The sequence below is a fragment of the Somniosus microcephalus genome, chromosome 2 (genome assembly GCF_052327205.1).
Source record: "Somniosus microcephalus isolate GS21.2 chromosome 2, FLI_Smic_1.0, whole genome shotgun sequence".
In the NCBI taxonomy this organism is placed as follows: domain Eukaryota; kingdom Metazoa; phylum Chordata; class Chondrichthyes; order Squaliformes; family Somniosidae; genus Somniosus; species Somniosus microcephalus.
The window spans coordinates 219440576-219455914 of NC_140988.1; positions in this window are offsets into that span (position 1 = coordinate 219440576).

Consider the following 15339-nt stretch of genomic DNA (forward strand, 5'->3'; position numbering starts at 1 on the left):
TTCAAATTTCTGAATTCAGGGCATATTTTTGTGAACTTTGGGTAGAAATTCTCCCTGATGCCCTGATATTTTCTACAAGCTTTGAGGAAGTGCATCTCTGTCTCCACCACCCCCCAGTCGCTCATTCTCTCTTCACCCCAGTCGCTCTCTCTCTCTTTTCCCACCAGTCGCTCTCTCTCTTCCCCCAGTCGCTCTCTCTCTCTCTCCCCCCCAGTCGCTCTCTCTCTCTGTTCCCTCCAGTCGCTCTCTCTCTCCCTTTCCCCCTGTCGCTCTCTCTCACTTTTCCCCCAGTCACTCTCTCTCTTCCCCCCAGTCGCGCTCTCTCTCTCTTCCCTCCAGTCGCTCTCTCTCTCTCTTCCCCCCAGTCGCTCCCTCTCTCTCTTCCCCCCAGGCGCTCCCTCTCGCTCTTCCCCCAGTTGCTCCTGCTCTCTCTTCCCCCCAGTCGCTCCCTCTCTCTCTTCCCCCCCAGTTGCTCCCTCTCTCTCTTCCCCCCAGTCGCTCTCTCTCTCTTTTCCCCCCAGTCGCTCTCTCTCTTCCCCCACTCGTTCTCTCTCTCTCTTCCCCCCAGTCGCTCTGTCTCTCTCTTCCCCCCAGTCGCTCTCACTTTCTCTTCCCCCCCAGTCGCTCCCTCTCTCTCTTCCCCCCCATTCGCACATTCTCTCTTCCCCCAGTCGCTCTATCTCTCTTTTCCCCCCAGTCGCTCTCTCTCTTCCCTCCAGTCGCGTTCTCTCTGTCTTCCCTCCAGTCGCTTTCTCTCTCTTTTCCCCCCAGTCGCTTTCTCTCTCTCTTCCCCCGTCACATTCTCTCTCTCTTCCCCCCAGTCGCTCCCTCTCTCTCTTCCCCCCAGTCACTCCCTCTCTCTCTTCCCCCCAGTCGCTCTCTCTCTCTCTTCCCCCCAGTCGCTCCCTCTCTCTCTTCCCCCCAGTCGCTCCCTCTCTCTCTTCCCCCCAGTCGCTCCCTATCTCTCTTCACTCCAGTCGCTCTCTCTCTCTCTTTTCACCCCAGTCGCTCTCTCTCTTCCCCCAGTCGCTCTCTCTCTCTCTTCCCCCCAGTCGCTCCCTCTCTCTCTTCCCCCCCAGTCGCTTTCTCTCTCTTTTCCCCCCAGTCGCACTCTCTCTCTCTTCCCCCAGTTGCTCTCTGTCTCTCTTTCCCCCAGTCGCTCTCTCTCTCTCTTCCCCCCAGTCGCTCTCTCTCTCTCTTCCCCCCAGTCGCTCCCTCTCTCACTTCCCCCCAGTCGCTCCCTCTCTCTCTTCCCCCCTGTCGCTCCCTCTCAATTCAATTCAAATCGCTTTATTGGCATGATAAGGTACATTTTATGTTGCCAAAGCATCGAAAAACATTCATGGTTGAACACATAAACGCAGATCTATCCATACAGTGTATAAACAGATTTATCCCTGAGTGTATAAATATTCATTCGCATAAGGTTTAATGGTTGTCCCTCTGTTAATGGCAAGCTGTGACATAGTGTGCCGCTAAGGTTACACAATTTCTCTGTTCCCCTATTAGGTATGGGAGTTCTTGGTCGTCATTCAAATTTCTGAATTCAGGGCATATTTTTGTGAACTTTGGGTAGAAATTCTCCCTGATTCCCTGATATTTTCGACAAGCTTTGAGGAAGTGCATCTCTGTCTCCACCACCCCTCAGTCGCTCATCCTCTCTTCACCCCAGTCGCTCTCTCTCTCTTTTCCCCCCAGTCGCTCTCTCTCTTCCCCCAGTCGCTCTCTCTCTCTCTTCCCCCCAGTCGCTCTCTCTCTCTCTTCCCCCCAGTCGCTTTCTCTCTCTCTTCCCCCCAGTCGCTCTCTCTCTCTGTTCCCCCCAGTCGCTCTCTCTATCTGTTCCCCCCAGTCGCTCTCTCTCACTTTTCCCCCAGTCACTCTCTCTCTTCCCCCCGGTCGCGCTCTCTCTCTCTTCCCTCCAGTCGCTCTCTCTCTCTCTTCCCCCCAGTCACTCCCTCTCACTATTCCCCCCAGTCGCTCCCTCTCTCTCGTCCCCCCAGTTGCTCCCTCTCCCTCTTCCCCCCAGTCGCTCTCTCTCTCTTTTCCCCCGTCGCTCTCTCTCTTCCCCCAGTCGCCCTCTCTCTCTCTCTTCCCCCAGTCGCTCTCTCTCTCTCTTCCCCCCAGTCGCTCTCTCTCTCTCTTCCCCCCAGTCGCTCTCTCTCTCGCTACCCCCCAGTCGCTCTCTCACTCTCTTCCCCCCAGTCGCTCTCTCACTCTCTTCCCCCCAGTCGCTCTCTCTCTCTCTCTTCCCCCCAGTCGCTCTCTCTCTCTCTACCCCCCAGTCGCTCTCTCTCTCTCTTCCCCCCAGTCGCTCATTCTCTCTTCCCCCCCAGTCGCTCTCTCTCTCTCTTCCCCCCAGTCGCTCCCTCTCTCTCTTCCCCCCAGTCGCTTCCTCTCTCTCTTCCCCCCAGTCGCTCCCTGTCTCTCTTCCCCCAGTCGCTCCCTCTCTCTCTTCCCCCCATCGCTCCCTCTCTCTCTTCCTCCCAGTCACCCCCTCTCTCTCTTCCCCCCAGTCACCCCCTCTCTCTCTTCCCCCCAGTCGCTCCCTCTCTCTCTTCCCCCCAGTCGCTCCCTCTCTCTCTTCCCCCCCAGTCGCTCCCTCTCTCTCTTCCCCCCAGTCGCTCCCTCTCTCTCTTCCCCCCAGTCGCTCCCTCTCTCTCTTCCCCCCCAGTCGCCCCCTGTCTCTCTTCCCCCCAGTCGCTCCCTCTCTCTATTCCCCCCAGTCTCTCCCTCTCTCTCTTCCCCCCAGTCTCTCCCTCTCTCTCTTCCCCCCAGTCGCTCCCTCTCTCTCTTCCCCCCAGTCGCTCCCTCTCTCTCTTCCCCCCAGTCGCTCCCTCTCTCTCTTCCCCCCAGTCGCTCCCTCTCTCTCTTCCCCCTAGTCGCTCCCTCTTTCTCTTCCCCCCAGTCGCTCCCTCTCAATTCAATTCAAATCGCTTTATTGGCATGATAAGGTACATCTTATGTTGCCAAAGCATCGAAAAACTTTCATGGTTGAACACATAAACGCAGATCTATCCATACAGTGTATAAACAGATTTATCCCTGAGTGTATAAATATTCATTCGTATAGTTTGTATATACTCTTTTCTTAGGTTTAATGGTTGTCCCTCTGTTTATGGCAAGCTGTAACATAGTGTGCCGCTAAGGTTACACAATTTCTCTGTTCCCCAAGTAGGTATGGGAGTTTTTGGTCGTCATTCAAATTTCTGAATTCAGGGCATATTTTTGTGAATTTTGCGTAGAAATTCTCCCTGATGCCCTGATATTTTCCACAAGCTGTGAGGAAGTGCATCTCTGTCTCCACCACTCCCTGTCTGCAGTGAGAGCATAACCTGTCCTCTCTTGGCAGCCGGGCCTGTCTGTGTCTGCCTTTTTCGATCGCCAGGCTACGTTCACTAAGTCTGTACATTGTCAAGGTTTTTCTCAGTTTGCTATCCTTTACCATGGTCAGGTATTCAGCCATGTTGTATTGTCTGTTTAGGGCCAAGTAGCAAATGAGTTTGTTTTGGGTTTTTGTTGTTTCTGCCCAATCTGACAGGTATTTTTCCTTTTGCTTAGTGACAATTGTGTTGGGTCGAATTATCTTCCCCCCAGTCGCTCCCTCTCTCCCTTCCCCCAGCCGCTCCCTCTCTCTCTTCCCCCCCAGTCGCTTCCTCTCTCTCTTCCTGCCAGTTCCTCTCTCTCTCTCTTCCCCATCAGTCACTCTCTCTCTCTCTTCCCCCCCAGTCGCTCTCTCTCTCTCTTCCCCCCAGTCGCTCTCACTTTCTCTTCCCCCCAGTCGCTCCCTCTCTCTCTTCCCCCCCATTCGCACATTCTCTCTTCCCCCCAGTCGCTCTCTCTCTCTTTTCCCCCCAGTCGCTCTCTCTCTTCCCTCCAGTCGAGTTCACTCTCTCTTTCCCCCAGTCGCTTTCTCTCTCTCTTCCCCCCAGTCGCTTTCTCTCTCTCTTCCCCCAGTCACATTCTCTCTCTCTTCCCCCCAGTCGCTCCCTCTCTCTCTTCCCCCCAGTCGCTCCCTCTCTCTCTTTCCCCCCGTCGATCTATCTCTCTCTTCCCCCCAGTCGCTCCCTCTCTCTCTTCCCCCCAGTCGCTCCCTATCTCTCTTTACCCCAGTCGCTCTCTCTCTCTTTTCCCCCCAGTCGCTCTCTCTCTTCCCCCAGTCGCTCCCTCTCTCTATTCCCCCCAGTCGCTCCCTCTCTCTCGTCCCCCCAGTTGCTCCCTCTCCCTCTTCCCCCCAGTTGCTCCTCTCCCTCTTCCCCCCCAGTCGCTCTCTCTCTCTTTTCCTCCCAGTCGCTCTCTCTCTTCCCCCAGTCGCTCTCTCTCTCTCTCTTCCCCAGTCGCTCTCTCTCTCTCTTCCCCCCAGTCGCTCTCTCTCTCTCTTCCCCCCAGTCGCTCTCTCTCTCGCTACCCCCCAGTCGCTCTCTCACTCTCTTCCCCCCAGTCGCTCTCTCACTCTCTTCCCCCCAGTCGCTCTCTCTCTCTCTCTTCCCCCCAGTCGCTCTCTCTCTCTCTACCCCCCAGTCGCTCTCTCTCTCTCTTCCCCCCAGTCGCTCATTCTCTCTTCCCCCCCAGTCGCTCTCTCTCTCTCTTCCCCCCCAGTCGCTCCCTCTCTCTCTTCCCCCCAGTCGCTCCCTCTCTCTCTTCCCCCCAGTCGCTCCCTGTCTCTCTTCCCCAGTCGCTCCCTCTCTCTCTTCCCCCCATCGCTCCCTCTCTCTCTTCCTCCCAGTCACCCCCTCTCTCTCTTCCCCCAGTCACCCCCTCTCTCTCTTCCCCCCAGTCGCTCCCTCTCTCTCTTCCCCCCAGTCGCTCCCTCTCTCTCTTCCCCCCAGTCGCTCCCTCTCTCTCTTCCCCCAGTCGCTCCCTCTCTCTCTTCCCCCCAGTCGCTCCCTCTCTCTCTTCCCCCCCAGTCGCCCCCTGTCTCTCTTCCCCCCAGTCGCTCCCTCTCTCTATTCCCCCAGTCTCTCCCTCTCTCTCTTCCCCCCAGTCTCTCCCTCTCTCTCTTCCCCCCAGTCGCTCCCTCTCTCTCTTCCCCCCAGTCGCTCCCTCTCTCTCTTCCCCCCAGTCGCTCCCTCTCTCTCTTCCCCCCAGTCGCTCCCTTCTCTCTCTTCCCCCTAGTCGCTCCCTCTTTCTCTTCCCCCCATTCGCTCCCTCTCAATTCAATTCAAATCGCTTTATTGGCATGATAAGGTACATCTTATGTTGCCAAAGCATCGAAAAACTTTCATGGTTGAACACAGAAACGCAGATCTATCCATACAGTGTATAAACAGATTTATCCCTGAGTGTATAAATATTCATTCGTATAGTTTGTATATACTCTTTTCTTAGGTTTAATGGTTGTCCCTCTGTTTATGGCAAGCTGTAACATAGTGTGCCGCTAAGGTTACACAATTTCTCTGTTCCCCAAGTAGGTATGGGAGTTTTTGGTCGTCATTCAAATTTCTGAATTCAGGGCATATTTTTGTGAATTTTGCGTAGAAATTCTCCCTGATGCCCTGATATTTTCCACAAGCTGTGAGGAAGTGCATCTCTGTCTCCACCACTCCCTGTCTGCAGTGAGAGCATAACCTGTCCTCTCTTGGCAGCCGGGCCTGTCTGTGTCTGCCTTTTTCGATCGCCAGGCTACGTTCACTAAGTCTGTACATTGTCAAGGTTTTTCTCAGTTTGCTATCCTTTACCATGGTCAGGTATTCAGCCATGTTGTATTGTCTGTTTAGGGCCAAGTAGCAAATGAGTTTGTTTTGGGTTTTTGTTGTTTCTGCCCAATCTGACAGGTATTTTTCCTTTTGCTTAGTGACAATTGTGTTGGGTCGAATTATCTTCCCCCCAGTCGCTCCCTCTCTCCCTTCCCCCCAGCCGCTCCCTCTCTCTCTTCCCCCCCAGTCGCTTCCTCTCTCTCTTCCTGCCAGTTCCTCTCTCTCTCTCTTCCCCATCAGTCACTCTCTCTCTCTCTTCCCCCCCAGTCGCTCTCTCTCTCTCTTCCCCCCAGTCGCTCTCACTTCTCTTCCCCCCAGTCGCTCCCTCTCTCTCTTCCCCCCCATTCGCACATTTTCTCTTCCCCCCAGTCGCTCTCTCTCTCTTTTCCCCCAGTCGCTCTCTCTCTTCCCTCCAGTCGAGTTCACTCTCTCTTTCCCCCAGTCGCTTTCTCTCTCTCTTCCCCCCAGTCGCTTTCTCTCTCTCTTCCCCCAGTCACATTCTCTCTCTCTTCCCCCCAGTCGCTCCCTCTCTCTCTTCCCCCAGTCGCTCCCTCTCTCTCTTTCCCCCCGTCGCTCTATCTCTCTCTTCCCCCCAGTCGCTCCCTCTCTCTCTTCCCCCCAGTCGCTCCCTATCTCTCTTTACCCCAGTCGCTCTCTCTCTCTTTTCCCCCCAGTCGCTCTCTCTCTTCCCCCAGTCGCTCTCTCTCTCTCTTCCCCCCAGTCGCTCTCTCTCTCTCTTCCCCCCAGTCGCTTTCTCTCTCTTTTCCCCCCAGTCGCTCTCTGTCTCTCTTTCCCCCAGTCACTTTCTCTCTCTCTTCCCCCCAGTCGCTCCCTCTCTCTCTTCCCCCCAGTCGCTCCCTCTCTCTCTTCCCCCCAGTCGCTCCCTCTCTCTCTTCCCCCCAGTCGCTCTCTCTCTCTTTTCCCCCCAGTCGCTTTCTCTCTCTTTTCCCCCCAGTCGCTCTCTCTCTCTCTTCCCCCAGTCGCTCTCTCTCTCTTCCCCCCAGTCGCTCTCTCTCTCTCTTCCCCCCAGTCGCTCCCTGTCTCTCTTCCCCCCAGTCACTCCCCGTCTCTCTTCCCCCCAGTCGCTCCCTCTCTCTCTTCCCCCAGTCGCTCCCTGTCGCTCTTCCCCCCAGTCGCTCCCTCTCTCTCTTCCCCCCAGTCGCTCCCTCTCTCTCTTCCCCCCAGTCGCTCCCTCTCTCTCTTCCCCCCAGTCGCTCCCTCTCTCTCTTCCCCCCAGTCGCTCCCTCTCTGTCATCACCCCAGTCGCTCTCTCTCTCTCTTCCCCCCATTCGCTCTCTCTCTCTTCCCCCAAGTCGCTATCTCTCTCTCTTCACCCCAGTCGCTGTCTCTCTCTCTTCCCCCCAGTCGCTCTCTCTCTCTCTACCCCTCCCAGTCGCTCATTCTCTCTTCCCCCCAGTTGCTCACTCTCTGTTTTCCCCCCAGTCGCTCTCTCTCTTCCCCGCAGTTGTGCTCTCTCTCTCTTCCATCCAGTCGCTTTCTCTCGCTCTTCCCCCAGTCGCTTTCTCTCGCTCTTCCCCCCAGTCGCTTTCTCTCTCTCTTCCCCCCAGTCGCTCCCTCTCTCTCTTCCCCCCAGTCACTCCCTCTCTGTCTTCCCCCAGTTGCTCCCTCTCTCTCTTCCCCCCAGTCGCTCCCTCTCTCTCTTCCCCCTAGTCGCTCCCTCACTCTCTTCCCCCCAGTCGCTCCCTCACTCTCTTCCCCCCAGTCGCTCCCTCACTCTCTTCCCCCCAGTCGCTCCCTCACTCTCTTCCCCCCAGTCGCTCCCTCACTCTCTTCCCCCAGTCGCTCCCTCACTCTCTTCCCCCCAGTCACTCCCTCTCTCTCTTCCAGCAACAACATGCCCTCAAAAAATCCCCGGCACCGCCGGGCACCCCTAGCTAATCTATATATATATAATGATTGCTCTTCTGTCTGTCTGTTTGTCTGTCTGTCTTCTAGACATTCGAAAGTTATAGAGCGTACTGTTAGATCCGTGATTCTGAGGGTATGCTGTTTTTCAATAACCACACGGATGCTGTAACTTAACAATAAACAGATATTTACTGGAGGAGGGCAGTCTCAAGACTGGGGGAACAGAGGCATGCGCAAAACTTATATACAGTTGTGGTCACTGCTGGTACTACAGTATACAGGAGCTGTAAAAGTAGTTCTGTCTTAAAGGCACATACACTACAATTCCTCCCCTTTTAGAGTAGTAGTACCACTAATATTCAAATGAGAATTAACACTTTAACATGTACATTAAACAACAATAGTCCATTTATAGATTCAGTCTTTGGGGCGGCTTCCTGACCCTTTCGGGATAGCGCCTTTCCTGAGGTTCTTGTTCTTGGTGCAGAGGCGATTCTGACCCCTTTTCATCGGGTAGTTCATCGGGTTCCACTGCTACTGGTTCTGAGGTAGATGCTACCGGTATGTCGGGTTCATCCCCAGGCACTCGAGACATGGTGTTGACGCGTTCCTGTGACGCTAAGATCTGATCGACGTGGCGTCTCACAATGTTCTCCCCGACATCCTCTGTGTACATTAATGGCCCCTGCCTTGTGCATATCTTTCCGGGTTGCCATTTCTGTGTTCGATAGTCATGAGCCAAGACTGGTTGTCCAACATTGAAGCTCCTTGTCGGCTTCTCATTGATGTGCTGGAATTGTTTGTCCTCTACATTTCTTCGCACATTTGGTCTGAGCAAGTCCAGACAAGATCTTAACCTTCGGTTAAAGAACATCACGACCGGGGTCCGGTTGGTAACTGCATGTGTCGCGTTTCGGTAGGCTAATAAGAAATTGTCCATCTTATGCTGTCCTGGAATTTCATCGTCGCACATGGCCTTTATCGCCTTCTTAAAGGTTTGTATGAACCTCTCAGCCAATCCATTTGTGGCTGGATGATACGGGGCGGATGTGTAATGCCTCACCCCATTCCTTCTCATAAATTTTTGAAGCTCTTCGGACACAAGCTGTGGTCCATTATCAGAGCAAATCTGCTCCGGCAAACCGTTTCTGGCAAATATGGTCCGTAGGGCTGCAATCGTTTTCTCTGTAGTGGTTGAAGACATTTTTATCACCTCAGGCCACTTTGAATGAGCATCCACTGCTATTAAGAACATTGAGTCCATGAATGGACCAGCGAAATCAATATGCACCCATTGCCATGGAGAGGAGGGCCACTCACATGGGTGTAGAGGGGCATGTGGTGGTGCATTTTGGACCTGCTGGCATCCTAAGCAGCTCTTAGTTAGGCCTTTGATTTGTTGATCGATTCCCGGCCACCACACATAAGCCCTAGCAAGGCTTTTCATTTTCACTCCCCCCAGATGACTTTCATGTAGCTCATTTAGCACTCTCTCCCTTAACTTGGGTGGAATCACCACTCTGGATCCACACATCACTGTCCCCTGGCATACTGACAGCTGTTCTCTTCTGGATGAGAATGCTGGCAACAGTGAGTCGCCATGTGTTGGCCATCCCCTCACCGTCAAATCATATACCCGAGACAGCGTCGGATCATTGCGGGTCTCCTTCTCTATATCCGCGTTCGTTACTGGCAATCGTTCAATTATTGATGAATAAAATATCTCGATAGGGTCTCTAAGGGGTTTTCCTTCCTCGAGAGGTTTCCCAGAGGTTTCTCTCTCTAGAGGCCTCTCTCTGTTGCACAGTAAAACTTTGAGTGGTTCGACCCACTCACCCCTTAGGTTCTATACTCTGGACTTAGGCGCAGGAACTATAGAGAAAACTCGTGTAGACCAAGTTTGATGAATCAAAATGAAACTTTATTGCAAATGGGAAAAAAATATATCAAATCAAATGCAACGCAGATTAGATTACGGTACATGGGAGGGAAAAACAAACACAAACAAATCATTAGGACACAGTGCTAACTAAGGCAACTACAGGCATCTTATACTCTACAAAGATCATTATGAAATAAGGAAACACACGGAACATCGAGGGACAACAACTCATGTTAATTGTACCCTTAAATCCACCCCCTTATTAAGCCTATCTAGATCTGATTGTGAAGGGCCAGAAACATGCTCACCAATCCCACTAGGAAGTGCAAGGTTTTGAAAACGAGTCTGTGTTTGGTCCTTTCAGGCGTCTCGTCTCCACGTGGATCATGGAGCCCCTGCGAGCTGCGCCACACCTCTCTCCTGAGGTGGGGGTCGGGGGCGGCTGGGCACCGGCAGGCCTGGATGTCGGCGAGGTCGAGGATTGTCGGCTCGATCCTGGTCAGAGGAGCTTTGGGCTGGTGTGGCACCTTCTGCCTTCAGCTACGGCCCGGGGATGGTCGATGATCTCCCGATAGTCTTCCCCGGGGCGGGACACTGGTTTCGAGTGACATTCTTTATACAGTCATAATTATCTTTCTCCTCCGACGGTGGGAGGAGTCCGCTGGTCTTTCCCCAAGCCAGCTCCTCTTTGCCCAGCTCAAAAGCTGGACAGGCTGCTGGGGCTGCAACGACTGTCCGATTTTAAACTGTCCTTTTCTCGGCTCTCTTTGTGACTGTCCAAGCTTGTTGATTCAAGCTTCCTCCAGCGTCTTCTTCCAAGCTGTTTCTTCCTCCTCAAGCTGCGTGTCTGGGGTGCTGCGCTCCGTGCTCCCTGGTGCTGTGTCGAGTCGTGTCCCACTGCCGTGTCGAGTCGTGTCCCACTGCCGTATCAACTGCCGAAAAGTCTCTCCAGATATACCTTTCTTCCCGAGGCCTCACTTCCCGCCCAAAATCAGGTTAGTCTTTGTTTTAACTTTGGCGGGCTTTGAGCACAGCGGGGCAGTTATTATATTTAAAATCATATTAAGCGGCTGGTAATAGGCCCATCTCCGGTTGGAAATGGCTCTCATTGCTTTTAATGTCCTGCTGATCTCGTTACCGAGCCCTTGGTGTTGTCCTCATGAATATTTATTGTCCTCTTTCGTCTGGGTCAACATTTAGATGGCCCCTGTCTCCAAGCTGATCTTGAGTGGATCTGTATCTAATCCATATGCATGCCTGTGGGTCTAGTTTCATTCTCTCCGAAATGGCTTCCAAAACTTACTAAGGGTTCAATCCACATAGCTGTCTGAGGTTGCGCAGGAACCATTTTAAAGTGTCCCAATAAGCTGATCACATGGTATGGCGGCCATTTTGTATGCCCCTTTTTCTGGGCTTCTTTTAAAACAGTCTTTAAAATCAAGGCCTCTTCTACCATTTAACACTTATTAATATGAAATCCAATTTTGCGAATCCTACAGGTCCACTGCTGGTGCTTCCTCCATAGTAGGCAGTGGCAGTCGCGATAGCCCATCAGCGTTCCCATGCTGTTTCATGCCTTTATATTCTATTTCATATTGATTCACCCCTAGAAACAGGGACCATCTTTGTAACCATTGTGCAGTCATCACTGGAACGCCCTTCTTAGGATTAAAGATGGAGACAAGTGGTTGGTGGTCAGTCAGCAAGGTGAACTTCTGCCCATGCAGATAGTGGTTGAATTTTTTTACCCCCCATACTAGGCTTAGGGCCTCCCTGTCAATCTGGGCATAGTTGCGCTCGGCTGAGGTTAGTGACCGAGACGCAAAGGCTACTGGCCTCTCCAACCCATCTGGGAATTTGTGCGACAGCACCGCTCCAATACCATAGGGTGATGCATCACATGCCAGACGAATTGGTAGTGCTGGGTTGAAATGGGCCAACACCTCTTTTGATGTGATCAATTCTTTACACTTCTGGAAAGCTTGTCTACGTTCGTCATTCCACTTCCATGGTACCCCTGTTTGCAGTAGGGTGTTCAGTGGGTGTAATACCGTGGACAAATTTGGTAAGAACTTGTGGTAGTAGTTTACCAGCCCGAGGAACGACCTCAGTTGTGACACATTTTCCGGTGCTGGAGCCTTGACTACTGCCTCAATCTTTTCAGGGGACTTATGTAACCCCTCTTCATCGATGACGTGGCCACAATACGAGATCTGTTTCTGGAAAAACTCGCACTTGTGGCGATTAGCTCGTAGCCCATACTGCTTTAATCTGGTGCGCACCTTCTCCAAGTTGGCGAGGGGATCACTGTCATTTTCGCCCGTGACCAAGATGTCGTCCAAATAACACTGGGTCCCTGGAATCCCTTGCAGGACCTGATCGATTGCCCTTTGCCAGATAGCCTGAGCCGAGGCTACTCCGAACACCAGCCGGTTGTATTGATAGAGACCTTTATGAGTGTTAATCTTAAGGTATTGTTTCGAAGCTTCTTCTACCTCCATTTGCAAGTACGCCTGGGCTAGATTAATTTTGGTGAAGTGTTTACCTCCAGATAGCGAGGCGAAAATATCCTCAATTCGTGGAAGCGGATATTGTACCGTGTGAAGGAATGGGTTCACTGTCACCTTAAAATCCCCACAGATGTGGACCTTCTTTGGTTCCCAAGGCGTATTACTCAATGACCTCTTCATTACAGGAACGATGGATGTAGCCCACTCGCTCCAGTCCACTTTGGACAGTACTCCTGAATGTTCCAACCCTTCCAGCTCTGCTTCAACAGCTGGTCTGATCGCATAAGGCACTGGTCTGGCTTAAGAAACTTTGGACTTGCATTTTCCTCTATTTTAATCATTGCTGTTATGCCTTTTAGTGTTCCTAGTCCCTCCTGGAACACTTCTATTGCATCAGTTAGCATTTTTGACCGTCGTCCAGGTGTGACGTCATCATCCTTTTTGGCCTCAACCTTCAGTGCCTGTATGGAATGCCAATCTAATTGTATCTTCCGGATCCATTCACGTCCTAGCAGTGGTGGTCCTCCATCTGGCAATACATATATATCCATTTTAGGTATTTCCTGGCCTTTATATATCACTTTCACCCTTATTTTTCCTTTGGGGTAGACTTTTTGCCCCGTATACATCTTCAAGACAATCTCTGTAGCTTTCAAGGGTATATGTGAAAATAGCCGCTTGTAGTCCCTTTGGTTCATGACTGTTAGGGCTGATCCTGTGTCCAATTCCATTTTCACTTGGACTCCGTCTATCTTGCGTGTAACCCAGATAGTCTGGTGATGCTCCATTTCGGTTACCTTATGTAGTTTCTGATAACCCAGCTCCTTGCTTCCGGAGTCTGTGTCACTTTTCTGTTCGTCTGAACCACTGTCCATCACGTGGTGTACCTTTTTGTACTTCTCCTGTGGAGATTTCATACTGTTGGTTTTCTTCCCAGACCTGCAGACTCTTGCTATGTGTCCTGCTTTTCCACACTGTCTGCACACTTGGTCCTTGAACCAACAATCCTTCCGGTCATGTGTTGTTCTGCCGCAGCGATAGCACTTCCCTGTTCCATAGGACATTTCATTGGTGCCATATTCTTGCCGTCTCCGTTGTATCTCTGCAGCGCCCCTTGCGGCTGCTTCGTGTGATACTGCCATACTGAAAGCCTTGTCCAGCATAAGATCCTTTTCTGATAGAAGCCGTTTCTGGGTTCCTTCACTTTGTAGCCCACACACAAACTTGTCCCTTAACGTATCTGCTAGTCCCGCTCCAAACTGGTAGTGTTTCGATAGCTTGTGCAGTTCCGTTATGTACTCAGCAATGCTTTCGTCTTTGTGTTGGTTCCTTTTATGGAACTTAAATCATTCTGCTATCAGCAGCGGTGTGGGGTTTAAGTGGTCCTGTAGGATTTCTACTATGCTTTCGAAATTCTTGTTCACCGGCTTCTCTGGGGTAATTAGATTTCGCAGTAACCCATAAGTTTTTGCACCCATGGAATTTAACAAAACCAGTGCTTTACTAGCATCTGGCACTTCATTCGCCCTGCAGTACACTTCAATACGTTCCACATATGTCGCCCAATCTTCGAGTTCATTGTCGAACGTAGAGATACTGCCACTCTTCGGCATCCCTGGGTGTGAGTTACCTGTCAAAAATGGCATCTCCCGCGCTTCCCCTTCTTCTCCGCTGGCACAAAATGGCGTCTCCCGCGCTTTCCTTCCTTCCCGTGCTCGCCCTTCTTCTCCGCTGCGGCTTCTAAAAATGGCGTCTCCCGCGCTCTCCCTTCTTCTCCCCGCGGACACTGTTCAGCCCGTGAGCCCTGGCTGTGCTCTGCGCGTTCTTCTTTTTATTTTTTTTTTCTTGACGCCGCTCGGTCTTGAACCCGACTGTTGCTTTACCCTCTCTCTCTCCGGTTTGTTTTTTTGTTTTTTTCTCTCAAAGCCGCTCGGTTTTCAACCACCGGCTGCGCCTTGTGCGCTTCACCCTCTGTCTTACCCCGTCGATACTGCTCGGCTTTCACTCCGCCGTCGGTCGGCTCCAGCCGCCGCTGCCCGGGAAGGGTCTGCGCTGGACCTGTCGTCAGTCTCTTGCTGGTCGTCGTGGCTGGGGAACCAAGCCCGGCTCTCCACAGCCTCCCCTGCGATGTTCACTCTCTGCCGGACGACTGGGCGGTTGCTCGTGGTCAATGCCCGTGTTCCTGGCCTCGACTTTTTTTTTAGTTGCAGGTAGATTCGAATCGACACTCGTCGCCACTGTTAGATCCGTGATTCTGAGGGTATGCTGTTTTTAAATAACCACACGGATGCTGTAACTTAACAATAAACAGGTATTTAATGGAGGAGGGTAGTCTCAAGACTGGGGGTACAGAGGCATGTGCAAAGCTTATATACAGGTGTGGTCACTGCTGGTACTACAGTATACAGGAGCTGTAAAAGTAGTTCTGTCTTAAAGGCACATACACTACACGTACCTACTACACCCGTGTTACATCAAAGGAAAGCTTACGATTCCGGAACGCTCATAAGCATATTTACTTTTCCGTCAGACAAAAATTGTGCCCACGGTATCCAAAAAACGTTCAAACTTCCGCTCATTAAATGGGAAAAGTTCTGCTCATTTGCTCCTTAGCATTGAGTGACATGAAGGCTGACCAATCGTACGGTCGAGCGACCTGACAGTTGACCAACGGTTGACAAATTGCTGCGTCACGGGGGCGGGTTCATTGCACATGCGGGCGGGCCATCCTACAGTTGAGTTTTGAGTGACTTGACGATTGACCAATCCTACAGTTCAGTGACCTGATGGTTGACCAATCGGTGCGTGTGTGGGCGGGCCTTATCATTCTGAACCGAGGTGAGTGGCCGCCATCTTGAATCATAACCATTTTTTTCTCACACTTTCTGTGTCTTTATTTTTCCCACTTTCTGTGTGTACCCCATTAGGTTCTTTTGTGCAGTTGTCTTCTTAGCTATGGGGTGCTTCAAAACCTGAACTTTAATATTTAGGAATCTCTCTTTATTGTAGTGGACGCGTGACGCCGTGGCCTAGCAGCGCGGGAAGCCTGGGCCTCGAGTTCAGCGCTCCGCTCTAACCGCCGCCATCCCCCCCTCCTCCTCACCCTCGCGCAGGGGGGGACTCGGAACTGCTCTCTGCCCGCTGCAGGCAGGCCTGAAGCTCAAAAAATTTCTCTCTCTCTCTCTCTCTCCTCTTCCCTCTCTCTCTCTCTCCTTCTCTCTCTCTCTCTCTCTCCTTCTCTCTCTCTACTTCCCCCTCTCTCTCTTGCCGTGAGTGCGGGACCGGCAAAACCGGGGCTTTCCAAACAGCTGTCCACGATCGCACTCGGACACGGGAGTCTGCAGCGAAAGGCGTTTGTCTGCCGCCCGGCCAACCGGGTCCAAAG